This window comes from Lissotriton helveticus, chromosome 2_1, assembly GCF_964261635.1.
Source record: "Lissotriton helveticus chromosome 2_1, aLisHel1.1, whole genome shotgun sequence".
Lineage (NCBI taxonomy): Eukaryota > Metazoa > Chordata > Amphibia > Caudata > Salamandridae > Lissotriton > Lissotriton helveticus.
The window spans coordinates 766,282,097-766,297,214 of NC_136059.1; the positions used below are offsets into that span (position 1 = coordinate 766,282,097).

Below are 15,118 nucleotides of genomic sequence, written 5' to 3' on the forward strand. Positions count from 1 at the left end.
GTACCTCCTTAGGAAAGCCCACTCTTGAGAAAACTGCAATGAGGGCTTTTGCCACCACAGGTGCTGTGGTGGTCCTTAGGGGAATAGCCTCTGGGTACCTGGTGGCATGATCCACTACCACCAGTATGAATCTGTTCCCAGATGCTGTTTGGGGGTCCATTGGACCCACAATATCAATTCCAACTCTCTCAAAGGGGACCCCCACCACAGGTAGTGGTATTAGGGGGGCCTTTGTTGTGCCACCTGACTTACCACTGGCTTGGCAAGTGACACAGGAGCGACAAAACTCCTTGACATCCTCTGACATGTGAGGCCAGTGAAAGTGTGGAACAAGCCTGTCCCACGTCTTGTTCTGGCCTAAGTGTCCTGCAAGGGGAATATCATGGGCCAAGGTAAGGAGGAATCCCCTAAACTGCAGAGGTATCACCAACCTCCTGGTCATGCCAGGCTTGGGGGTTCTAGCCTCTGAGTAAAGGAGTCCCTCATCCCAATACACTGTATGGGTACCTTGGGCATCCCCAGCAGCCTCAGCAGCAGCCTGCTGTCTGAGGGGTTCAAGGGAAGGGCAATCTAATTGAGCCTGCCTCAGGTCTGCCCTTGAGGGTCCCCCTGTCCCCAGAAACTCAACCTGGTCAGGTTCAAGCTCCTCAGAGACAGTCTCCTCTTGGACTGCAGAATCAGTTTCCTCTGAAACCTGATCCTCAACCTGGGGCAAGGTGGAAGGCGAGGCCTTTCCTCTCTTGCTCCTTCTCTTGGGTTGTGGCTGGTCTATTGTCTCAAGATCCACCACTGGTTCAGGAAGGCACTTCTTAGCCTGAGCCCTTGTCATGGCAAGGACATGCTCTGAAATCCCTAGCATTTCTGCATGAGTCCTGTACTCCACTTCTGACCATGCTGAGCTTTCAAGGTCATTGCCTAACAGACAGTCTACTGGTAGGTCTGCACTCACCACAACTTTCTTTAGGCCATCAACCCCTCCCCAGGAGAAGTTCACAACTGCCACACTATGGGAGGTAGTGGAGTTGCTTGCATTGGTTACTAGGTAGCTCTCTCCTAGTACAATCTGTCCAGGGTCCACAAAGCCAGGGGTCACCATGGTGACACTAGCACATGTGTCCCTGTAAGCTTGAGCCAGTTTCTCATTTATTAAGGGAGTCTGCCTGTATTTGCCCAGGTTAGTGGGGCTTACTGCAGTGGGCAACTCAATGTCCACATCATACAGGAGAACTGCCTGTGTAGGGACTCTGACTAGGCCAGATCCTACTTCAATACCCAGGGTCAACCCAGCTACACCCTTGGACTGTGTTCCACCACTGCTTACTGTACTTGGGGTTGCAGTTGCTTTAGGAGCTGTAGTGGTGGGAACTGGATTTGCCTTGGTGCACTCACTGCCCCAGTGTGAAACTGATTTGCAGGTATTACACCAAGGTGTCTTTGGACCTTTGTTCTTCTTCTTCTTGTTACCATTTTGGGAACCACCCTCCTTACTATTAGTTTGGGGGCCTGAAGACTTCTGGTCTTTTTCTTTATCTTTCTGATTCTGATTACCACCCTTCTGGTCTGTTTTCTTCTGGTCACCACCTTGGTTCTGGGGTTTCTGCTTAATCCTTGTTCTGACCCATTTGTCTGCCTTCTTTCCCAATTCTTGGGGAGAGGTCAGATCAGAGTCAATAAGGTATTGATGCAACAGCTGGTTTGTACAGTTATTAAGGATCTGTTCTCTCATCATAAGATTGTACAATCCTGTATAGTCTGAAACTTTACTTCCCTGTAACCAACCCTCCAAAGCCTTAGTGGCACACTCCACAAAATCAGTCCAGTCTTGAGTCTGTGCTTTCTGGGTGTCTCTGAACAACAACCTGTATTGCTCAGTGGTTAGGCCATACCCTTCAATGAGAGCACTCTTCAAAACAGAGTAGTTTTTGGCATCCTCAGGTCTAACTGTGAGGAGCCTGTCTCTCCCTTTCTCAGAAAAGGAGTACCACAAAATTGCAGCCCACTGATTCTCAGGAACCTGCTGTACCATGCAGGCTCTCTCAAGAGCAGTCATCCATTTGTGGATGTCATCCCCTTCTTTAAAGGGGGGCACAATTTTGGTCAGGTTTCTATTATCATAGGCCCTGTCTTTTTCTCTTGGAAAATTGCTGCCACCAGTGACATCTAAGCCACTTAATTTCTGCTCTCTTGCCAAGGCAAGTTTAGCTTGAGCTAAGGTAAGCTTAGCTTGACTCAGGGCTACCTCCTCTCTCTCTATCTGGAGTCTGACAGCCCTCATTCTAGCCCTATGCTCAGCTTTCTGAGAAGCACTCATGCCTCTCTCTGATTCTCTGGAGGCACTAGAAAGATGAGAGTCCCCTGAGGGAGATCTCACTCTTCTGTTGCCTGGGAGAATCACATGTTGGGTTCTGGGGAGGTGCTGGCCCTCTCCATTCCCCAGTAGGTCCAAGTTGGCCTGGCTAAGCCTACCAACTGGAACCTGGCTACCCTGATCCTGTACTTCTAAGTCCTCAACCTCTGAGTCCTCATCCAAGTCATCATCATCCTCCTCTTCAGGGGGATCAACTGCAGGGGGGTTCCCTCCAGTTCCTGTATCTAGGGAAGCTGCTTTTGCCCTCTCTAAGTCATCCTGTTCTAGGAGTTCTATCAGGATTAGGCAGGTGGGGCTTCTGCCCCTTTTTAACCCTCTTGCTTTGCACAAGACAATCAAGTCTCTGCGGGTTAGTTTGTCATATCCAGAAGTTGCCTGGGTAGGGTCAACTGTCACAGGACTAGACCCTGAGGCCTTTCCTGTGTCGGACATGGTTACTAGTGAGGTGTAAGTGGTGCACTTACCTACACTAAGTGTTTTCCTACTGGACCTTGCTAGTGAGTTGTAGTCAGGGGTGTGCTACTCCCTTCAACCTACAACTACTAAGTTCAGTAGAACTTAATATGCTAAGCTTTTGATTTTATATGTACCTAGAGGTACTTGATGTGATCTTTCAATTTGATATAAAGATTGCAATGGTAAAACAACAGCAAGCTCAAATCCGCACCGCTGCTCACCAATGTGAGAAGTTGGCCTGGTAGGGGATGTTTCCAATTCTGGAACCACCTACTACCTGACCAAACAATCCCCTTATGGTGTCTGGTTGTAAGTCAACCTTATTAGACAAGCTATCCTAGTGGTAGCATGGACTAAGCAGCCTAAAGGCTTAACTTAAGAGGTCGTGTTAAGCGAGCTGTTTTACCACATACAATCCTGTAATACCAAATGAAAGGACACCACACAAGTATATATTATAAAAATATATGTGTTTATTACTAAAAACAATCCCCAGTATTCTTTATGAATAAAGGGGCACAAGCGTTAAATCAAAAGCACTGTTTAAACATACAAAGTTGCACAATTATGGATGAGGGCAGGGGGCCACTCAAACCATATACTAAACAAGTGGTATAAGAGAGGCCACTCGAACAGTGGTTAGGCCTAGGGCCTAGGGAATCGCTGGGAGCAGTCAGGACAAGCAATGCTGAAGTCGGGAATGGCCCTCGGGATTCGGGAGATGTGCGGAAAGCGCACGCATGCACCAATGTTAACCAATGGTGCGTAAAAGTCAAATAGTTAAAGTTTAAGGACACTTCCGCTGAACCTAGAGGAACAAAACTTAACACACAGACCCTAGAGGTGTGCACCAGTGTGGGAACACCGGCGGAGCAAAGTTACCTCACCCACAGGAAGTGGGTGCACAGGGTCGAAGTGGCGTCGGGTTTTGACACGCAGGCTCTTGGTGCTTGAAGCTGAAAGGGCTGCAGGCAGGGTGAAGACGAAGTGTCCGGTGGAGTCCAAGGGTGGACTCAAGTTGTAGAGTACCTGAAAGCAGAGGGGACAGAGTCTGGGTCACTCAGCAGTGACCAGGGTGGAACCAGGACGGAACCAGGCAATGTCGGGCGCAATCAGGTGGTCGTCGAGGCGCTTCTCTTCGCTGTCACGTGGGCTCTGGGGCATCTGCGACGTCCAGGAGCAGGTCACGATCTGTCCCACGCAGGCTCTCACCGTCGGTGCAGTCGGCTTCCGGTTTGGAGCAAACAAGCCTTGGTAAGAGCAATCCACGCGGGATTGGAAGATGGCGTCTCACTCGGACCAGGAAGGTCAGAGTCGGGGCTCCCTTTCAGGGGAGCTGGTGTGGATCTGGAGCAACCAGAATCACGAGTCTTCTTTTGTAGTTCGTCGGCACAGGGACCACAAGCCAGCTGGCAAGTGACCGGGCCAACGCGTTGAGCCAAATCGTGCCAAAGGGCCCCACGCAGCACTCGTCGAGTGTGGAGGGCTGAACTTCGGCTCAGGAGTAGCTCAGGGTGGGGGCTTCTCAAACCCCGGTGTACAGCTTCGAGGGTCACTCGTGGGCTGCACGGTCAGCGTCTCGTGGTCACTTCAAGATGGCGTGCCCCACGCTTCCGGTCGCCTCCACGGGTCTCAGCTTTGCAGGGACTGTGGATCGGGCTGTTAGAAGCTGGGCAGGCTTGATCTCGTCGATCTCAGTCGCTCGAGTTCCGGCGGGAACTGCAACTAAGTAGACGTCGAGGGCTGGATGGTGCCTGCTGCTGCAGGGTGGTCACTCCTTGACCACAAGGGAGATTCTTCGGGCTTCCACGTTGAGATGGAGGGCGAAGGGTCCAGAATATCGTTTCAAATGTTTCTTCCAGGAAATCTGATGTGCATTGGCACTGCTCCCACTCTTATTCGAATCTGGTGGGCGTGATTACCTGCTAGGTCCCCTCCTATGGGTGGGACCCAGGAAGTGGGTGGATACACCCCCTTCCTTTGATCCAGGCCGCCCTGGCACGAGGGCTGGAGTGCCCCAGAACCGGTTTGGCCGGATTATGCAAGGGGCAGCCTTGTGCGCCCCAGGCAGTGTCTGGTTTCTTTCAAACCTCCCTGCTACAATACACTATCTCCTGTCTGGAGGGCGGTGACACTCTCCTGTGACAGGAAACCCTTTGTCCAGGACCCCCTTGACTGGGTTTCGGTCAGCTCCAGGGGTCCAGACATTTGTCTGTGGCAGAGGCATCCATTTTGTGGATCTTAAGGCCTTTGGAGAAATCAACCGCATTAAAGTGAAGTAACATGTCTTACCCCTCTAGAGGGGTGGAATGCCATCCCCGTCGCCAGAACTGGCGAGGGGATGGTATTCCAAAGCGTATGACACCTTACACGACATGTTTTGATAAAGCCAAACCAGAGTTGCTAAATAACCGCGAGGATTATAAGGCACTTAATAGTATATGGTATGGCATTATCCTGAAACAGCTTAGGGATTTGTTCCCGACGGCTGCAGACAGGCTCAGCTCATGCTAGAGCTCCATCTCACATAAAAACCAAGCACCCAGCCTCCAGGATTGGTGAGGCCTGTCTATAGGAGTGGCTCACAGGTTTACATGTGTCCAGATATAGGTTTAGACATAGGTATACTATATCTAAGCAAGGGGTGTGTACACCACCTTACCCCAGCTGAGTGATCAGCCAGTTGTGTCAATTTAAGAACCAGCCAGGGGTGGCAAAAGATATGCTGCAGCCCCTGGTAGGCCTTAGTGGCTCCTGTGCCCTGTGCACCTATAGTGCATTCTACAGGGGCTGACAAGGAGTCCATTTCCAATTGGTATGTGCCTATAGCACATGTGTCATTAATTTAGTGAGAGAACAGCAGGCTGGGGGTCTGATCAGCAGGCCCACAGCCTCAGTAGTCGAAAACCAGTGAAGCAAAAAGCAAAAATTTGGGGTGACCATAGGATAGCAGACCCTACTCTCCTACAGGTACCAATTGCATTCAAATCACACTTGTACACTAAGGCTGAAATGAAATTTAGCCCAACGGAAAAAATTCTTACAGCAACACAGACAGCTATAGCAAAAGAACGAGCCCTGGCACAAGGTAAACGAATAGTAATCGTGACACCAATACCAGCCTTAGAGGCGGTAACAAAGGCAAGCATTCCAAATGCTAAAGCACTCCATCCAAGATGGATACAATGGGCTAACTCTCTTGCTGCAACAGACGTGGTGTACGAATTTGATCCTTACTTAAAAACACAAGAATTTCTCCAATATGAATTTGAATGTCCTCCGCCAACCGAAATTCTGCCTCTAGATCACTACGGCTGTACAATATATACAGACGGATCAGCACAACCCGCAGTAGGGGGTAAACAAGCTTACAGTGCTGCGTGCGCGATTGTTAAAGGTCGTTGGCACGAAGGGAAATTTAAACCAACCCTCACTAAAACACAATCCCTAGGAGATTGTACAGCTCAGCGAGCTGAACTACTAGCATTCAAGATGGCGCTTGAAAATACCGATCGAGAATTCCCCACACTCATAGTGTGCGATTCGTATTATTGCGTTCAGTCTTATAATGAATACTTGCAGATCTGGCTTCAGAACGGTTTCAAGGATGCGAAAGGTGGCACAATCAAGCATAAAATGCTCTGGGAACAAGTAGCTCTTTTACAAAAAGAACTACCAAAGACTCACGTGATACATACACTGAGTCATCAACGTGATGGCGTTCACGTTGCAGGGAATTCATTGGCTGATGAGGCCGCGAAGGCAGCTGTGCAAACGGCTTCCGTAGCTGCCGTCACCCGGTCAAAAACAAAAATAGACAGCGAAATATTACAAGCTGTCAGCGCTTCAGAAAAGGATTCGATAGAACCACTCCCTAAAGGCTTTCCAGTAAAATACTCATACATAACTGATGCAAACAATGTTCCTTTTGCTCGAATCCCTGGAGTGGGGGATAGGGCAATTCCAAACATGGAACATAGGTTAGGACTAATAATAGCGGCACACGAAGGGCTTGCTTCTATCCATGCTGGCGTCTCAGCCACAGTATCATTATTAAAACAGAGATACTGGTGGCCACAAATGAGAAGACAAACGAGGAACTATGTTCTAGCATGTGAAATATGTCAAAAAATGAAAGTATCAACGGTGAGACGTCCAGCGCAGACGCCCCTTCTAATCTCGGATAAACCATTAGCCTGTGTTTATCTAGACCACTGCGGTCCCTTACAAAGGGATGGTAACTATAAATATATCTTGGTTGCAGTGGACTCATGCACGAGATTTATATGGATGTGGCCCCAGCGAACGGCTGACGCCAGAACTGTTATAAAAGATTTGCGAGTCTTTATCGGCACATACGCAATTGGCATGCTGCATTCGGACAATGGTCCTGCTTTTAGCTCTCGGGCTTATAAGGAGGCCATGGTCAGCATGGGCGTGCAATTGCGGTACTCTTGTCCATTTCACCCTGAGGGGAACGGAATTGTTGAAAGAAAAAACCGTGACATAAAGCAATCTATAACGGCAAAGGTATTAGGTTCGGGAGCTGGGTGGGTCAAACATCTAATAAGTGTCCAACGTAGTCTAAATAACTTGCCAAGAAATTCTCTGAAGGGATTCAGTCCGTACGAATTATTATTTGGAACTAGAATGATTATCTCTGACCTCGACAGTCAGACTTCAGTGGTTAAAGAAAAAAGCTTTGATGTCAAAGACCGTTTGGCTATTTTGCAGGACTTAAACAAAACAAGAAAAGACCTGAGCAACATACAGTTGAAACAACAGCCAACAACCACTGAAGAATCACCACCTGTCCCAGCAAGACCTGTCTGGATTCCAAAAGTCGGGGATCTAGTCAGGGAAAAGATCGCGTTAAAGAAGGAATTTGGGCCTTCTTACAGAAAAGCAGTTCCTGTCTTGTCTGTCAACGGGACAAGATCAGTTGTACTACCGCCACTTGCTGGTAAAAAGGAGAACCGAGTTGTATCCATCGACCTGGTAAAACCACAACATGTGGCCGATAACAAACAGTAGGCCAAGTGGACTCCCAATAAGTAGCAGAACACCAAGGTTTGCTACCAGTACAGAGGTCCTAACAAAGAGGCTCATCACATTCGAAACGCCTACAGAAGAACAACAAGGACTATGCAACAATGCAATAGAACTCAGACCTCTGAAAACCCAAATAAAAACATTTAGCAGAGACACACCAATCTATAATGAAGTACCAGGTGACAATTCAAGAAACAAAAATCCTGAAGCAATTGGAACAATTGACAGAACTGCATCCGGCTACTTCATCAACTTCGATGATTCCTCTGAAAGCCTCAGTGAATCAAAGACACAGCCATCATCAAAATCCTTTAAAGACAAAGCTAAGGAACTTTTGAACCAACTGAAAGAAACATATCTGATTTCTCCATGGATTGAATTTTGGGTGGGTTTTGGTGTATTTATCCTCATACTTTGGCTCATCATGGTATTAACTTTGGGACGCTTCATTGAGGGAAAATATGCTAAAATGGACACAGCAAGTCAGAACATCAACTTGGTCCTCAAACCACACACATCTTCACACGTCGAGAAAAGAGAACTTTCTTCAGCCAACTTCACAGCCAATCCTATACCTGGTGGGCTAGCCTGGGACAACACTGACTATGAAATTTATGGTCCGGTCGAGATCCTGAAATATCCACACCAAATCAAGATCTCCTTGAGTGACTTTGCAAAACCAAACTCATTTGCTGATGATTGGGACTTCGAAAGCATTAATAACATGATGTCTGACTTAGTAATGTCTGCTAAATTTACAAAACATGATTATTTGCAAGGTTCTACAAATTATGATAGTATGTATTGCTATAACCACTATGGTAACCATTTTTTACATAAATCTGCACAACCTAGAAATGTTTTAAATTATAATCAATGGGAACATTGTGCAACACCTCCAAAAGGGAGCTCAAGAACCGTTTACGACAAATATTCATATTTTTCAGGTTTTAACACAAGTAATGCTGAAACATTTTATTTTAAATTGTCAAACAAGACAGGAACGAAAACCATGATAACCAACACAAAGTTGATATATTCAGATTCATTCTTCGAAGAAATGAATACTTTTGGATTTGATTATTGGGACAAAAATGTTGATTTGAAAAGTGTTTGGGGTACAAAAGAATGGCAAGTACAGGGTTTAGAAGCTTTGTTTAGAGCCTGCATGATCCCAGAACAAATGATATTTTTAAATGACACTGTTCAACAAACCACCTGTCTTGGCCTAGCAAAAATCAAAGATTTAAATAAACCGTCTATTCCAAAGCCAACAATGTTTAGCAATAGCTCTGATACGGATGAAGAGATAGACGTAAACCATATATTAAACCAAAACAGAACACATCCTGATTGGAAACAATGGTTAATCTGGCCCACAGATACAAATAACTGTCAAGACAGATTCCTGAATAAAACACAGGGGTTCAAAATGACCAGGCCAGACCCTAGATATCCCCAAAGACATCACCCAGGGATAATAACAACCTACAGTGTGGGCAAATTATGCCTTCAGTGGCTACAAACTTCCACACTGCCTGAAATTAAGCAACACCTAACTTTACTTACTGATGGTGCTGACTTGCGTGATTTCATAATGGGACCACGCAAACAGCGTCAAAAGCGTTTCATAGCAGCCTCTGTATATGCAGCATACAATGAGGCCTGGAAGTTTAATCAAATTGAAACAGCAGAGAGAATACGGGAAATTGACCGTATTAATTTGGAAAAATCACTTTCTGTAGTGGACAATGGGTTAATGACTCTGTCCTCCAGAATTTTTTCATTGGACAGCATTGTGTCTTCAGCAATCGATATATTATCGCAAGACTTACTGTTATTACAACATGGTCAGTCACAATTGCGTTCTATTGTACAGCTTGGCTGGACGTTACAAAATCTGCGTTCAGGCTATGTGCCTTGGCGTTTAATCAACACAACGTCACTATTCCAAATCTTTAACCTTACTGATAGACAAATCGGTATGGCGCAAAAGGGTGCTGATTATACAATCTTGAGCATTGAAAAACTAGAAAGATTACCAATGACAATGTCAGAACGACCTGTCAGTGAATGGATAATCCACGGAATCATAAATATTCCAATCTCAACCTTCAGGTTTCAATACTGCCAAAAATATATACAGGCTGGCATGTACGAGAAATTGGGGAAGGGGTACCTTAAAACAACTTGGAACCTGCCCTATTCACATGCATGTGTCAGTAATAAAGGACAGAAAGTGTTTCTTAGTGGCAACAATTGTGCTATGTCACTAAGCGGCACGCTTCTGTGTAACGGAATTAGTTTGCATGGAGCCTGTGAAGGGAATTCATACAACCTTTCATGTCACCAGCAAGGCGCACCTGCAACTGAAATAGAACCATTCTTTCAAAGACTCTATAATGGGAGTTACATTCTTATTGTAGACCGCAGATGTTGTAGTCTTATGCCCGGGACTCCTTATCTAGTCACTACAACTGCGAAGGTCAAGTGCTGTGGACGTTCTTTGTTCCCCAGCTCCTTTCCAGACAGGGAGGCAAGGGCATGGCCCAATTTGAAAATTACTTCTATTCGAATAGATACTTTAAGCAGAATGAAAACAGTGCTTCTTCAGACGCCTACAAGGCTCACGTCATCAAAAGAAACGTATGATCTACAAGTCGCAAGGACGACTGCAGAGATACATACATTATTATCAACTAATTCCCCCGTACATTTCGCGGAAATCCTGAGCGAAATCTTAAATATTTCTGATACCACTGGGGTCTCAAAGGTATTTAAGACAGTATTTTCGATGGCATTAACACCATTCAAAGCCATACTGGGTATTTTTCCAGATTTCGTCCATTCGATTTTTGGCGGACTTCCCCTGATCCTGGGACTAATTGCAGGAATCCTATTCTTAGTCCTTATTTTTCGTTATGGCAACCCATGTCACAGATCAAACTCTCGCGACAATGGAAGAAACAATCCTAGCCATTGGATACCGGGACCGGATATCAAAAATCCTGGGACTCTCCCGGCTTAGAGACCTGAACATGACTTGGTTTCTATCATTTCGACCAATGTGGCAAAGATGTGTTTTACCTGTATTGAGGTGTCTGCTATGCGGAGAAGAATGCGTGTTAGACACCTGTCTGACGCTACAATCGCATGCGCCAGTGGATGCAGATACATTGTTGGTTCCTACCAAGGTTCACGCTTTGTGCTGCCCTCAAAGGCTGCCAATCCTGATGACGGCATTCGTGGAATCTTCACCACTACGATTGAAGAGTAGTGAAGTTCAAAATGAAAGCAGCATCGATCAGGTACGACCTTCTGTCAGCGATACGAATCAGAATGTCAATGGAGACAATCATGCGCACGAATGCATGGTTACACCTATTTCCGACTTAGTGGAACTTTCCCATGAAGCTGTTGACAGTTTTTTCGAAAGCCTTAATGATATGATGTTCTCTCCAGAACAGAAATAGAGACTTTTGAGCAAGCTCGCACACGGCGTTCCCTGAATTCGGCCTTCAACTTTAAAAATAAAGTCACATGAACAATTTTTCCCACCAGTTCACGGACAGCAATTTTTTAGCAGCCCCAAATTATTTTTTACAAAATTTTCGGGACACTTATCTTCTGCTTAAAGTAAGAAACTATTCCTAGAGAACTAAGATTTCTATTTTTAGATACTTTATAAACTTTAGTTGCCCGCTGGTATGTTCACAAATATTTTATTATGTGATGAAATGGTCTCGAACTTTCTTTCTGTATAGCCATATTAAGAGCCATTTCATGTGTATTTCTCATATACCAAATAAGCAATAATGTCCACAAATGCGTGTTTACTTTAGCGTTTAATTCATAGCTTAAGTGCATACAATATATATGACTGCATTTTTCAGTATATTTGAAAATTTCAAAATGCATTTATGTATTTTGGGGTGGTGAGGTATACACTATACTCTATAGTATGTTGTACTATGTTATACTATGCATAGATTAGTAAATATGACCATAGTTAGCGTGGAGTGGGTGTCATGTATTCCTATAGGTTCTGAATCGATCCCCCTATTCCTGACCCTATTCTGGTTAAACTAACTATCAAGTTAACTAACAGTCAGCCCATGAGGCAAGAAAAGCCCCCATGATGCAGATACCGTTATCTGACGCAGTCACACTACGGCACAGGAACGTGTTATCTGATTAGGTCATAACGCTTGAGATCTAATTAGACAAGCGACATTCCTCCAGCCCCTGATAAGGCATACGACGTTCTCATAACAAATCAAACCTATGACAACCTGGAAAATCCGTGCGGCCATTGTTTTGATTTCACAGAGAACTTCAGTAAAAGAATGTGCTAACGAGCAAGTCGTATGACATCTTTATTGACGTATCCATGTCCATCCTTACGTTAATCTCGGCACCTTTAAGGTATAAATATTGCCGATCTTGCCCTATGCAAAGACACGCGTGGTGACGAGACGGAGCAGCCATACTTGCCGAAGCCCAGAAGCAGAGCAGACCCCGCAGGCAGCAGCCCCGCCTTCCTGACGCGCTGAGAGACGCGCTGCTATCTCCTGCCGAGAGACCCAGCACCGGCGCTTTCGGGCAGCCCTCGCAGGCAGCCTGGAATATCGAGAGCAGAGAAAGAGATACCATTCCTCATTCATCCTAACTTCCAGGTACAGAACTGAATAACCCCTCACAGAGAATTCTTTAGTTATTCACTTGGCAAAAACAAACTTAACTTAAACTGTAACTTTCTATTCCCGCCCACGCATTAGACTTAGGTCAGGTACACGGGGTAGGCGTATTTAGAAACACCAGTTGAGTACGTTTAGTCAAATGTATATGTGTATGTAAATATATTTTAATCATTTTAAACATCATATGGCTCAGAAACCATATCAATGTTTTTACAGTATTATTTTATACTATTGCTTTTAATGTATGCACTTTACTTAACTATAAGTATTGCAATAATATCGATCCATTTCTCTTGTACGAGAAAAGAGACTGATCAATAAATAACACCTTTTTATTGAACACGCCCGTCTCTTCCTTTTCTCTACAATCTGATGAGACTAAGAATGCACGTACTGACTGAGTAAAATAATTGCCTTGTGCTCACACGACTCTGGAGATACACTCTTGATTAGGGGAGAGCAAAGTTGTCATGTTCTATGGTTGTCAGAAACTAAATCCCTTCTTGTCTAATCAGGGGAGTTAATTCTTTCCTGAACATTCGAGAAAGTTTCTAGCGAACTCTGAGCTACGCTGGCAAACCCAAAACTTAAGTCTAGTATCGACAGTAGTAGACCTAGTTAACATCTGGCCTAGGCCTTTACTGCTGTAGGTATTATTCCAATGCGCAGAGCCTATTGGGAAGATAGGAACTACACTACACAGCCTGCGAATACTCTCATCGGCCGGGCGGGGACGAGACCGTAACAGCAGCATCCTCAACTCACCTGCAGTGTCTCACTGACTGTCAGTCTCAGCTATGCGTCCGCGCATCAGGCAGATCGTGATCCTCGTCCAGATGATTGCGGGAGAGTCTGGAGACCCAGTGCGGCTCACCGCCGCGGCCGCCGGCAGTTTGACTGTGAGACAGTCCCAGAGAGATAGAAGTAAGTAATAAATGGCCAGGCAGCCACCACTGACGTACGTTGTAGTCATGTGTTGTGAAGTTGTAGTCTTACTAAGTTGTTGTCACAGTTGCAGGCATGGCTCCTCTGTCTAGTCATCCTTCTGAGGTTTATCTGCGGATAAGATGATGATGATCTGATATCAGAATCTGCAGGTCGCAGGGGAGGGCTGCTCTGTCTCGTGACACCTTAGGTTTTTCATTGGGCTCCTCCACCTCATTGAAAGAACTTAAATTTAGTAGTACGTACTTGGCCAGGCATCCAGCTGCCACTCAGCACTGACCAAGTTGTAGTGTGCTTTGTAACTTTTTGTTGTCACACACTGTCACACACAGCGTGGAGCCGGGCGCACGCACTGCAAGATCTTTAATTTAAGACACAGTTGCAGGCAGGGCTGCTCTGTCCAGTCATCCTTCTAGGGTTGGTTTATCTGCAAGATCTGATTCCAGAAGACCGTGGTAATCCCGAGGCCGCAGGACTGCTGTCTCTCGTGACACACCGTCTGAGGTTTTTATTTGCTTGGGCTCCACCTCATTGAAAGCACTTAGTAGTAAGTACTTATTGGCCAGGCAGCCTGCTGCCACTGACTTTGTAGTGTGCTGTGGTAACTTACTTGTTGTCACACTGTGACACAGTTGCTCCTCAGCAGCACACCAGTTTTTCCTGTGCAGGAGCTGCTTAGCCACACAATCATGCTGGTGTTTGCTGCGGCGGGAATCGTTTCAGCGAGGTGAGGCCTGTACAATTGCTGCCGCTTGAGTCACCTCACAAAGTAAGTTGTGCCTCAGTGAGGTATCTCTCTTTTCTTCAAAATGTGCTTTACATTCTATTAATAGCGCTAGCACCCCGTCAGTGCTGCTGGTCCAATTACTTTCAGTGCCAGCGACGTTAATTCAGCACAGCTCACGCGGTCAGGGTCTGTGTAGTAGCTGTGACAGCCCATAACTTCTGAACACAAATGTGTGCAGGGGCCATCTCTGTTCATATGAGCAGTGTGCGGGCTCTGCATTCACATTACCATACGCTATGCAAGTTATTACATAACTTGTTGCAGAGGCCTGCTTGGTATTTTTTTTAGCAGTGACACTAGCGAATTTAAACCCAAAACCCTTCCAATTGCTGATCCTACCTGCAAACTGATAGTTTCTTTCTACGACTCCATGCTTCTCAAAGGGTGAGGTGGAGGATTACAATTTCATATCTAACGCTGCACTGTCATACTGAAGATTAACAAACAGTAACGTTATGTTATATATCTTATTACGATAGCGCTTATGGTGCCTTATGACTACCTCATTGTACTTAAAGTCAATTAAATATTAATGAAATCGGTGTGGCGCAGCTTTATAGCTGTGTTATTTTGGACAGCTCTGCTTCTGATCTCCACTACTGCGTTTTTGTCTAAACTATTATATTTGGGCTGTTTCTTTAGCGCATTATGGCATCTTGAGGTCACCTAAAAGTTCCGGAGCTAGTTTTCATGTTACACCCATGCTGCCATCCGTAGGTGAGGGTGCACGTGCCCTGCTCTCCACATCTGGTCTAAGCAGCATATTGCTTGTAAGACCTGGGCGCTTCTGTTTTTATAAATGACAAAAAC

The 15,118-nt window shown here is 45.7% G+C and overlaps 1 protein-coding gene across 1 annotated transcript in view; it reads right to left on the reverse strand.

Annotated features, from left to right (window-relative positions):
• Nucleotides 1-15,118, reverse strand: part of FBXL17 (F-box and leucine rich repeat protein 17) — a 2,072,621-nt gene that overhangs the window by 1,025,821 nt on the left and 1,031,682 nt on the right. The gene's annotated exons all lie outside the window — the stretch shown is intronic.